The sequence below is a fragment of the Mastomys coucha genome, unplaced genomic scaffold (genome assembly GCF_008632895.1).
Source record: "Mastomys coucha isolate ucsf_1 unplaced genomic scaffold, UCSF_Mcou_1 pScaffold7, whole genome shotgun sequence".
NCBI lineage: Eukaryota > Metazoa > Chordata > Mammalia > Rodentia > Muridae > Mastomys > Mastomys coucha.
The window spans coordinates 47074169-47086927 of NW_022196913.1; positions in this window are offsets into that span (position 1 = coordinate 47074169).

Consider the following 12759-nt stretch of genomic DNA (forward strand, 5'->3'; position numbering starts at 1 on the left):
GGTATGCTGTAAGATGTAGAACAAGAGAGTGTTCTTGCCTGCTTTCTGGCCAAAGCAATGGTGAGTACATGCTCAGCTAAAGCATATAAAGCAAGCCTTTCATGTTCATACTTCTTTAAGCTGGGTACTCCTGGATCTGCAGGTCTGGGGTAGGATTCTTCACTTGTAACAAGCTTCCAGGTAAAACCCTGATGCTCTGAGGACTACTTTAAGTCAAGTTCTCACTATTTACACTGACGGCATTTGATTTTTTTTAACCAAAAAATATTGTCTTTTAATAATGGCAAGAGATCAAGAAGAGATTGTCTGATCCTCCACAAGTATGGGCAGTTGTGAGATGCTGGGTGCTGGGACCTGAAATTAAGCCCTCTGCAAGAGCAATTATTCTAACCCCTGAGTGATTTTCCAGACCTCCTCACTTGTTTTTGTATGATTAAAACTCAAGGTGTAGTGATATGACCAGTGGGAGGTAGAAGTGAAAGAATCAGGACTTCAAGGTTATCCTGGGCTACATAGCAAATCTGAGCCAGCTTAGGCTACAGAAGACTACATCTCAAGAAAGCAAAACCAAATTGAATGAGTAAAATAACAGTTTCTGGAGTTGTGGAACTTACATTGTGGCCAACAGGGCTAACATCCCGGGATATTATTTCAGAGTAAATGATGGGAAAGATTTGGGGAAGAAGACATTGAAGAATATTTAATTTCCTGCTGAAGACACATGCTGCACATAAACCAAAGTCCTCAAACTAATGTCTGCATACTGAAGCAAGAACCCAGGCAAGAGATTTTGAGCTTGGATGGAGAGGTCTGGTGCTTTAGTTTCTGGCTGCACTAATCATCTCTGAGCTCTCAGTTGCTCTATCCATGAGAGAATTCTTCACAGCATCATAGCTTCCTGCCCTCTTCCTTGGCTTCTATTTCTTCTAAAGGTCCCCATCCATCTCTCTGAATCTTTCCTCCCGCCTAAAGTTGTGCTTCCTCCCAATGACTGTCTGGCCATTCTGATCTCCATTCCCACAATGACTTTATGACATACCCAGTCTGACTCCATCTTAAAGTTAGAAGCCATCTTGTTATAACATCATAAGAAGCTCATTTCTGTTTTCTGTAAAACCTAAGTTTGACCATGTCTTGACCCATTTCCTGGAATTTGACATGTTCAAAACCCTATGAAATTTAACTCACTCCTTGACTATATATCCTAAACTTCACCCTGATAAGATATTCTGCCAAATAATTTTAAGATGTTCAGCCAAGTTCCTATCTAGCCAAAATTATTCTGAAAAATCCCCCAACCCTTAGAAAAATCTTCTACTCTTACAGTTTAGGGGCTATAAGAACCCTACTTCTTCTCCATTCAGGGCTGACTTCCCAAATCTTGCACTTAGGGAGTGGCAATTGTCAGACCAGCTGTATTGTGCATGTATAATCAAGCTTGCTATAAATTTGGCTAATTTGGGTAGTTGTCTTTACTCTCATCCAGTGGGATTAACACATACTCATTCTAATTGCTTTAAGCTCCAAATGTGTTGGTATGAATCTGCACCTATGAGTATGACCTCTCCCTTTACATTCAGTTCCTACTTTAAAACTGTTGAGGTCCAAAAGCCCCTGGCATCTCAGTCTCCATCTTGTCCTTGGGCCGTCATCTATTAACTAACACTCTTTTGTTTCTTCCACTATCTTGCTTCTGTAATTGACTCTGGATATTTTACAATATTGGGCTATTACAATGAGGATATTCCTTTCTGGACATTTTACAATGGGGACATTCCATTTGCATTAATGTGTAACCAAGTGATAATACCGGTTTGGCCCATGCACCTGGGCAAATACCTTAGTGGTTTGTAGCCATATAAGCTCTTTGTTTCCCTAGAGTAAACTGAGACTTGAACAGAATTTTTTGACTTGTCTCCTTCTTTCGAGTCTCCTGATCCCAATTTGTTGTTGTTGCTCCCTTCCCTCAAGAATCCTGTTGTTAAGTCCTGCAGGTTGGGACACAAACAAACAACAAAAATCTACTCTTGCTGTTTCCAACACACTGAAATTCAAAGTGACTCAAGCTGAACCCCACTGTCCCATGTTCTTCTTATATTTTGTCTGGACTCTTTCATTGCCTTGTAATATATCTTAACCTTTGTGAAGAAAGCCAATGTGTGAAAGCTTTTAATGTACGTATCTTCAGTCTGCTCTTTCAGCATGGGGACTTGTCTTTTATAGAAGCTCTTCTAACTCCTGATTCTGGCTGAGGTAAGCTGAGCTCTTCCTTGTTCTCTGCTGCCTCCTCTGAATTTCATTTCATTTGGGAAACTTTCTGCTAGCTCCTTTAAAACATCATCTGCTTTTAACTAACACTTCTTAAACTCCAGCATGAATGGACCAAAACCCTGCCTCAACCCATTTCCAAAGCACTTTTTCTTCTGCATTTGCATGTCTGTGTTCTCTAATCTTCTACTTCAATGAACCTGCAACTGCTGCACTTCTTCCTATAACTCCCCTTCCCCTGGAGGAAAGACTCAGGTTTCAGGGTTGTGTTTTGTTTTGTTTGTTTGTCTCACAGTTTAATGAAATTTCAAGTGGGCTGCACAGAATAGTCATTCACACTGCCTCCTTTGACATGCTAAATGAAGTCAGCTTTTATTTGCTTTTTTCTTTTGTTCAATACACATATATTTGTTTAAGCTCAAATTGATTGTTTTGCTTCCCTTAGAGACTGACAAGAGATTTTAAAAAGTGCCAATTTCGCAAATAAAAAGAAAGAAAGAAAGAGTGAATGAATGAAAGAAAAGAAAAATAGAAACCAAATCTTTGTGTATTAGGATGAATTCAAATGTACAAGTAAAGTTATCTGTAGGGTGACACTGCAGCTTGTCCCACTGTATCTTTATTCCACAATTCAATCCCCAAACAAAAAGCATTAACTGAATTTTGTTGTGAAACTCAAAATCCAACTAAGACAGGTGGGGTGGTTTCAAGGGTAATATTATTGACTCATGCTTTACCAAACTCTGCAACCACTGACGTTTGAACAAAGCCAAAATCTCAAGCTAAGATCTTGAAGTGAAAACAGAAGCCATGGTAAAGAGAACAGAAATAGAATTGACAATCCAAATGTGTCAACAGCCATGAAGACTGACATCAGCAGGTTTGGGGTGCTATTGTATTTTTTTCCAAAGGTGAGTAGGTGTTTTACGTTTTTAAATGTTTAATGCTTTTTTAACATATACATTCCTTTTAACAGGAAAAGAAATTCTTTACAAGAATCAAAAAAAAAAATGTTATTAGTTCCAACAAATTTTAAATGTTGCCCAGGGCAAAAAGAAGTCACCAGAATGATAGCAGCCATCTTCAAGAAGGACTGTGGTTGCAGATTATTGTGATGAGAACAGTCTCCAGAGCTGGCTGACATGGAGCTACACCACAGCAAAATTCTACAGGCAATGGTCTACTTGCTGATGTTGGAAGGACTTCCAAGAGGATTGTGAGGAACATGGAAGAACAGATCAGTTTAGTCTCTGAACACAAGAGGCAGCTATTCTCAGGAAGTGCTCTTCTACCATCCCATGTAATGTTGTACTTCTTATTATCTTTCCAATGGATTTGTGAGGTCAGGACAGAGCAGGCAGATTAATTCATGGGATAATTTTTATCTGCCAATGATGAAAAATAGGCTACAAAATTCCTATTGAAGCAGTTTCTCCTTCCATCCTACCTACCCCTAGAGCACTGGGCTGGTCTCTGCAACAAGGTGCACATGGTTATCAGATTATGACTCTGTGGGCATCCAACGCCTGTGAATTATTTCAGTGCAGAAATTCTTTTTATTAGATGTTTTCTTTATTTACAATATCTCCTTTCCCAGGTTCCCCTCCAAAAGAAAAAAGAAAAATAATATAAAATAAGAAAAAAAAAACTAAAACTAAAACAATCCCCTGTTCCCTCCCCTGTACCCCTGCTCACCACCCTACCCTCTCCCACTTCCTGGCCCTGGCATTCCCCTACACTGGGGCATAGAATCGTCATAAGGCCAAGGTCCTCTCCTCCCTTTGATGACCGACTTGACCATCCTCTGCTATACACATGCTGCTGGAGCCATGAGTTCCCCACCCCCATGTGTACTCTTTGGTTGGAGTTTAGTCCCTGGGAACTCTGAGGGTACTAGTTAGTTCATATTGTTGTTCGTCCTAAGAGGCTGCAAACCCTTTAGCTCCTTGTGTCCTTTCTCTAGCTCCTTCATTGGAGAGCCTGTACTCAGTCTAATGGTTGGCTATGAACCTCTACTTCTGTATTAGTCGTGTTCAGTGCAGGAATTTTATTTTTAATTGTTTTTACACTGTTTAGGGCTTTGTCAGTGCCTGATGCTTTTTGTGGCTTAAAACAGTTTGATACTAAGACTTTCATATTCTTTACCCTAGTAATTGTTCAATATTTAACAAATGAGTTCTCTACCAATCACTTCATCCTTTTACCCCCCTTTACCAGTGGTGAACATTCCAACTGGAAAGTTAATGTTGGTTTCATGACTTTCATGCTTTGTAAGGTTGATGAACTGTTGAGGTGGCTGATTAGTCATACACTGCCTTGATACCACAGTGGTTTTCCAGTATCAATTACTCCATCTTTGTAGAGACTAAATAGTAATAATTCTATGCCTTATTTCTTCCAATAAGCCAATTAAAGTAATGAAGGTATTTTGAATATGGAGATGTTAGTTCTAAAGTTCAAGCTAGAAGTCTAAAGAAGACTGGAGTAAAAATGAGATTGGATTTGAAGAGGCTTGCCAAGGAAGAAGCAGGGAATGAAAGTACTGGAGTCTTCTTTTTCCATACACTCTTTGCATAAGACACAGGAATACCAAAAGTCAGCATCCTCTGGCACAAAATGCATGGTCAAAGATCAATAATATACTAGTAGGTAAGGAATTTTAAAACTTTGAAAGGAGACAGCTGTAATATCATCATGGAAAATCTACAAGCTGCATGTAGCTCACTGGAAGACCTGGCCTCCCATGGCTAAATGAAAAACTCAACCAACACTGCTCTTTCAGTTAATGACCAAGATCCACAAGTGGCTTAGAACAAATTGTAAGGTTAAAGAAAATCAACAAGATAGGCTTGAAGCTGAACAGTGAACAAATAATGATGATACTGTTCTTCATCCCTTTCTGAACCAAAGCTAACAAAACTAGAAGGTAAATTGACCATAACAAATGTGGTTAGTTATTGTTCCTCCCTATCTTAGATACATCCTAAGTTCTAGATCACCCATAGCTGACTTGCTAAAACAAATGAAATTACTGGTGTTGTGTGTGTGTTGGGGGGGGGGGGTGTATGTTATGTGTGCACAAACAATCATGCCAACCTACCTTGTCTTCCAGGGTGCATGACTTTTGCCTGAGGCTGTTAAAAGTATAGCTTTCTTTACTTTTCTTCTTTTTTATCTCCTCCATCACAGCAGCTGCCAGGATCCCCAGCTTGCCTGTCTTATTCCTTTCCCTCTTCTGATTGTAATGATTGTCCTTGAGTTCCTTTTTGAATGCATTTTAACATTCTTCATCAAAGCAAACAAGACCTACAGAAAAGGAACTCTGGGTCCCTGGAGACAGATTCAACCATAGTGCTGTTAATGGCATTGTCCAGTGGATGATGTGAGAACTCTCTAATAGCTCGGACTATTCTGTTACAACAATAGCTCTTTCTGAGATACAGCAATGCCATGTAACCATTCCAGAGAAACATTTTACTTTCTGATGTATGATTCAGTGACATTTTGACTCCACTGCCACTATAGTTTAGCTTTAAAATCTCAAAAAAAAAAAGTACTTTTCTTTGTATTTTTTCTCCCTGGGTGAAAATATTGCAGTTTTTATAGGCTGAGCCACTATTGGATATATTATTTCACCTCAGCCTCGGTTCCAAGTTTAACTTCCAGTATTAGTGTTCAGCTTAACCTGTTGCTTCAAAAACCAATTACATCGAGAATTGCTACATGTGCAGTATAGAAGCTTGGCAGTAGGAGATACATACTTTACAATTAAGAAATAAATGATGCTGGCATTACTTATTTCCAAAGAAGTAAAACACTGTTGAGTAGATTGGGTCTTGATAACTTGTCTTTCCAGTGCCTCAGAATTTAACTGAAAGGAATGACACAGAAAATGGGCATTGAATTCAACTAAACACTATACTTTTCTCTAACTTTTCAAACATGTTATAGGACAGTAAAGAATATTTGTGGTTGATGAATAAGATCCTCATTGATGCCAAAGATCTGCATTGTCAAAGAGAGCTATGACTTAAAACTAGAAAAACTGATGATATATACACTCTATATACACTCTTGAAAAGTCCATAATTATGGTATAGAATACATCTATCATCCCACCAATTTTCCTAAGTGCTGAATTCTCCCATCTTCCAGCCTTACTTCCAGGTAACCACTGACCTGCTTCACCTAGCATTCACTAAACTTTTGTACAAACTGAATCATACAGTATGTGTTTTTTGTTCCTTTGATTAGAATAATAATCCTGAGATTGACTCATGTTGCTGGTAGCTCCACTCACCAAGTCATGCTAATGCCTTTAATTGCTCAGTAGAGTTTCATTATCTGACTGTATCACAAGATTTTTGGCTACTCATCTGTTGAGGGACATTTGGTTCGCCATTGGTTTAAAGCCATGGAAATAGTGCTGAAGTGAGCCACTATTTATAAGTCTTTAAAAAAAAAACTTTAATTTCTCATAGATGGTCTAGGTTATATGGTAAAATTAAAAAAAAAAAATTGCCCTATGACAATCTCAAGTCAAGCACTTTTTGTCAGGCAAGTGACCTACCACTTAACTGTTTCCCTGGCTCTTATATCAGATACCTCTTGGATACTCAGTCTGTTCCATTCAGAGAGCAATGCTCCCTTCTCCAGCACCATGTCTACCTGGATGCTGCCATGCTTCCCACCATGATGATAATGGACTAAACATCTGAAACTGTAAAGCCAATCCCAATTAAATATTTTCCTTTATAAGAGTGAACTTGGGTCATGGTGGCTCTTCATAGCAATAAACCCCGGACTCATTTTTCTGCAAGTAACACCAATAAAACTCACTGATCCACCAGGCTGAACTTAGTGGCATCTGTTCTTTGCTCTGTCATCAGCTCCACATCTGTGCAGAGTAGATGTTTGTTTCTGTTTTCCCAGAAATGGTGTCATACAACACCTCAAAATAAAATAAAAGCATTACAAAAGAGAGGAAAAAGACAAATGGAGGTAAGCAGAGAGATAGAGGTTGAGATAGAGGAGTAGAGGAGAATGGCTAATGAAAACAAATGAAGAGGAAAATGCCAGAATGAAAGCCATTGCTTCATAAGCTAATTTGAAACATATAAACAAAAGACAATTTTATTTCAAAAACTATGTTATCCAGCAATTCTTCTTCAGGTATAATTTCATAACAAATGGATCTCAAAACAAAGTTCAAAGGGAAAAGCAGTATCTTGAGATATTTATGCCTGTGTTCTCAGCAGCATTATTGACAAAGGTCAAAAGGTAAAAGCAACTCATGCCCATAAGTGAGTGGATGAATGGATGATAGGTGGGTGGGTAGATGGATGGATCTAAGGGTAGATGGGTGGATGGATGGATGAATAGATGGATGGATAGGTAGATGGATGGATAGATAGAAAGACACTGCAATATTATTCAGCCTTAAAACTGAAGGAAACTCTGCCACATGTGATAGCATGATTATTCTTCAAAACATTGTACTATACAGATGTCACCATGGTGGAGTGGTGGTGTTTCATGAATGACACCCTAGCTCCCATCCCCAAAACAAACTCACGAACAAACAAAGAAAACAAAATAGAAAGGGAAGGAAAGAAGCATCACACCAAATCAAATAAACCAATCACAACTAAGAAAATAGTGTATGGCCTCACTTACATGGACTACTTAGAGAAACCAAAGCCTCAGCCAGATGCCACAAGGAGATGTCTCCAGGCAGGGGCTGGAGGCAGGAAGAGGAGAAGCTCAGGAAAGTACTCTTAGATTGACACTTTCTATTCTGCAGGGACAATCTTTAGCACAGAAAATAAACAACTCAAAACCATTTTTGGAAGTCCTTGAAACAGACCTGATTTACTAGCACCTCCATCCCCAAGAAAAACCCTGAGAGTCACTCTCAGATGAACCAAAATGCAAAGAAGACTCTCAGACAAGCCTGGGCAGCAGGTAGGAGCAAAAACCTACTGAACTGCTTAGAAGAGTCACACGGACACCTCTTAAGCTACCTGGAGGCTGTTCAGTGTGCTTCAGATCCCCAGCTTTGTGAGCTGATATGTATGGTTGGGTGAACTTTGGTGATGCAGTTGTCTTTAAGTCACTTCTTCTCCTCTAACCCCCCACAAATATAAGTAACCCCAAGAAAATATATTAGTTCACCAAGTTGGACAAATTGGTGAAAGGACAATTGGTTGTGAAAGGACAAATATTGACACAAAATGCCCCAAGACCAAGTTTTCAGCACAAAGGCCATTTATTTGCCCCAGAGAGGCAAAGGTGTAAGGAATAAGAGACAAAAACAGGAGATAGAGGACAATGCAGAAGGGAAGGAAACAACAGACAGACATGGTCCATAGGCAAATAGCAGTTTATAAAAGTAAAAGGGGAAAACATATATTAGGATGAGTTACTTTGTTTTGATTTGGCATGATAATTAGGGTAGCCAAAAGAGAACTTTTGATTGTTGAACTTGAGTACTTTGATAGCTGGACCTTGGTAGTCAGCCTCAGGAAGATGAAGTAATCAAATAAGGGAATAGATTTTGGTGGCTAGCTTTAGGAATGCAATCTAACAATTCTGAGCAAGGCAGAGGAAATGGGAGAAGGGCAAGGCCTGCCAGAGCAATGATTGCCATGTTTGGACCTGCTAGAGCCCCTTTAGGTAGCATTCATACTTGGGGTTTTAATGAACTCCCTATTTGAGTTCTCTCTCTCTCTCTCTCTCTCTCTCTCTCTCTCTCTCTCTCTCTCTCTCTCTCTCTCTCTCTCTCTCTCCCTCTTTCCCCTTCCTTCCCTCCCTCCCTCTTCCCTTCTCTGTGTGTGTTGGGTCTCTTCAAAAAAAGTTTGTCACACAACTCTAAGCTGTAATGATGACAAATTTTACATCATGTATTTCTTGACACAGTTAAAAAATTAAAACCAAAAAAACTCTCCAAGAAGCCCCTCACTCACCCACTTTTCTGGTCTTTGAAGTCAATGTGGATGGACAGAGTGAAAGGGAAATATCCTGACCCAGATATGATTTAGAGGAGATGAGATGATAGTGGACTTGACTCTCAAGTACCTGGGTGTAAGTCTTTACTCTGTCTTTTACAAAAGTCACAGTTTGTCTCACTGGTGTGTCTAACATATTCTATAGAGAAGAAAGTGGAATGAAGAAAGCTTATGATCCACTTGTTTGTTGTTTGTTTGTTTGTTTGTTTGTTTGTTTTTCAAGACAGGGTTTCTATGTATAGTCCTGGCTGTCTTGGAACTCACTTTGTAGACTAGGCTGGCCTCAAACTCAGAGATTCTGCCTGCCTCTGTCTTCTAAATGCTGGGATTAAAGGTGTGTGCCACCACAGTTGACAATCAATTTTTATGAATTAAAAAAAAATATATGTTAAGTGGGAGGAGGGGAGGCAGGCTATGAACAGAAGTTTAAGGTGGACAGACTGAAGCTGACCTGGTTCTTCTCCCTTCTGACTAACTAGCTGCCTAGGGAGATCATCCTTAAATCTACCATACTCTGACCACTTGATCACTTACTGAATTACTTTCTCTGCACTAACATTTTATTATCCATCAATATGAATAAAATAACCCATAATGGCCTCACAGACTATAGACTGGTGTGGGTCATGGTGCTTGAAGAAGTTGACCTTGCTATCTGTTACTCAAAGATTTATCAAGGAAACACAGCTCCATAAACATTCTATGCCCCTGGCCTTCACAGTTTACTATGCCTATAAATGAAGATTTGTATCTACCACATATTCTGAAATACTAGGTCTAGGGTGGGACAAAATTTCCCAAGTCTTCAAATGATGCTTTTATACCCTTAGACAGATTTTGAGCAGCAAGACATTAGCTCATGAGGTTCACAGTATGGCCCATATCTAGATATCGTCACTTTTTATAAGAAGAAAGTCAGAAACCCCTAATCATGCCCCATTTGTGAAAATTCATGTACTGGGATTTGAGCAATGTTGGGAGGTTGTAAGATATTTGAAATATGACTCCTAGAGGAAGACTTAAGTATCACTATCTCCAGAAAGAATAGAAATGCTCTCAGGGGACCCTTAGACTTTCTGAGAAGATTATAGTAAAAGAGCAAGCCTGCCCCCTCCCCCATACCTTTGCAGGCACTTCCACCTTGACACCATCTGCTGTGCAGTGCAGCTAGAGGTGCCTTCCTTAGACCTAGTGTCATGTTACTTACATCTTTAGCCTTTTGATCAGTGAGATAAAGAAGTTCTTTATAAGTTATCTAGCCTTGGTTATTTCTCTACACTAACAGTAATGGAAAACAGGTTAATCCATGGAACAGCAGATATCTTAGGCACAATGACTGAAGGTTAGCTTTGTCACTCATAAGTGAGAAAAAGAAAAGCCAAGAGCTGAAAAGCCTTACATCTAAGTCTGAAAACAAGATGGCTCCACCCTACGCTTACTGAAAGCCCAGTTATCAAGGACACCCTTCACCTATGTTTCTTCTGAACATACATCCTGCCTTAAAAGCCCATGAACCAAGAGCCAACAGCTACACTCCACAAGAAAAGCAAGAGGGGTAGGAATGGATATCCCATGCTTCTTTCTGATCTGGAATTTTCTATACCAGGTGGTTCTCAACCTTCCTAATGCTACAACCTTTGAATACAGTTCCTCATATTGTAGTGACCTCCAACCATAAAATTATTTTGTTGCTGCTTCATAACTGTAATTTTGCTACAGTTATGAAACATAAGTATCTGAGTTTTCTAATAATGTTAGGTGACTCCTGTGAATGGGGGTTGTTCAACTACCAAAGGGGTCACAACTCATAATTTAAGAACCTCTGGTTCTATACTTTTACAAAGGACCAGATGCAAGTGACTAGTTCATATTTTCCCACTATCTTAGAGCATGAGAAAACATTTTCCATAAAGAAACTTGAGCTACCATTAACCACTAAATGATTTTATCACTTGGAACTTTAAGTAGCATGCACCTGGAATTTAGGCTCTCTCTTTCCCTGGCTTTCCCACCTCTGAATCTCAGGCTTCATTTTCTCAAATAACAAAATGGAACATTCTAAGAGATGCGAGAGCTACCACATCCTCTCTGAGGAGCTAGTGTGGCTGGTGGCAGCCACAGCCCATAAGTCTGTCAGCTTGAGGTGGAATGTCTCCTGCCATGACTAACCATTGCAGCTTCCCAGGAGTGTGTCAGAAGTGTTCCGGTGTCTCTGTCACAGCCCAGTGGGTGCTTCTTGGCTGCATCTCACCACATATGTTATCTTCATGGTGCCTGTTCCCAGGAAGAATTGTAATTCAAGGGAACCTCTTCACATATTTGTGTCTGGCATTAAAACAAGGAGCTCTCAAACATGTCAAATCAGAGAAGCAGACTATGGCTCTATTTTTGAGGTACATTTTCCCTCTGGGTTTGTGAATATGTCCCCTGAGAGGGTTCTTCCCTACGCATGCATCAGTTTGATGGCTTGCATGTTGGAATGCAACCTGGTATCCTTTGGAAAACAGAGACACACTTTAGTGACGTTCCTGTTGAATCCAGAGGGAAGGAGGCAGCAGAAGGTGGGGGAGGAGCAGCACTCTTAATGTACACAGCATGGAGCAGTAGTTGAATGCTTCTCTTGGTTGCCATGGGAATGAGAAGACTCTTGATTTGAAATCACAGTTCCTCAGAAGCTATGTTTAAATTGCTATGCTGGATTCTGGCTGTTTACCACTCCCAGCTTTTGAAATCAAGGGCTCTTTAAAAAATGCAGTTCAAATGTTTTCCTCGCCAAAGGAGGTTGTACCAACCTCCAAAATGTCATTCCCAAGACCCTAACAGCTGAAGAACACGGACTTCTCTCAATTACTTTGCACTGCATACTTCCCATGTTAGTGAAGTGCAATGCAGTTCTGCTATTTGTCCTTGCAGGAAGAGCCTGCAAGATCCACAAAAGAATATGGAAGGCACAGGGTGCATGCAAGGCAATTGTCATCAAGATGGTGTGGAAGCATATTTAAAAATCAAACAATTGGTTTGTAACCAGTAACCTTTGACATCATTTTCAAGATTAGTTGTTTCAAATATGAGGCATGCATTTTTTTTCCTATTCAACAGCTTTAAAATACTTTTCGTTGCAAGTTCAAATTTCTGATATAAGAGTGTCAGCCTTCAAGTTCGATGTTAAACACAACGCCATGTTTCTAGTGTCTCTTCCCTCCTCCACCCGTTACCAAGTAGATGTATTTACACCTAATTTGAAAAGGGTTAGGTTAGAGAAATTCAACACACTGAGGATCACACACTGTGCATAAAGCCTTCCAAATGACAGCCGAACTGTCATCCCCTGTGATGACTTGTATGTGAAGTGTTGACAGAAAACATCATGTATGGGAAGCATGGAGCTACTCACTGAGAAGTGACTGATTCAGCCTGGACCTAATTCAGTGATGGATTGATAATTGGATCCCATTAATGAACAGTAGTGAAAACTAAGTGGGAC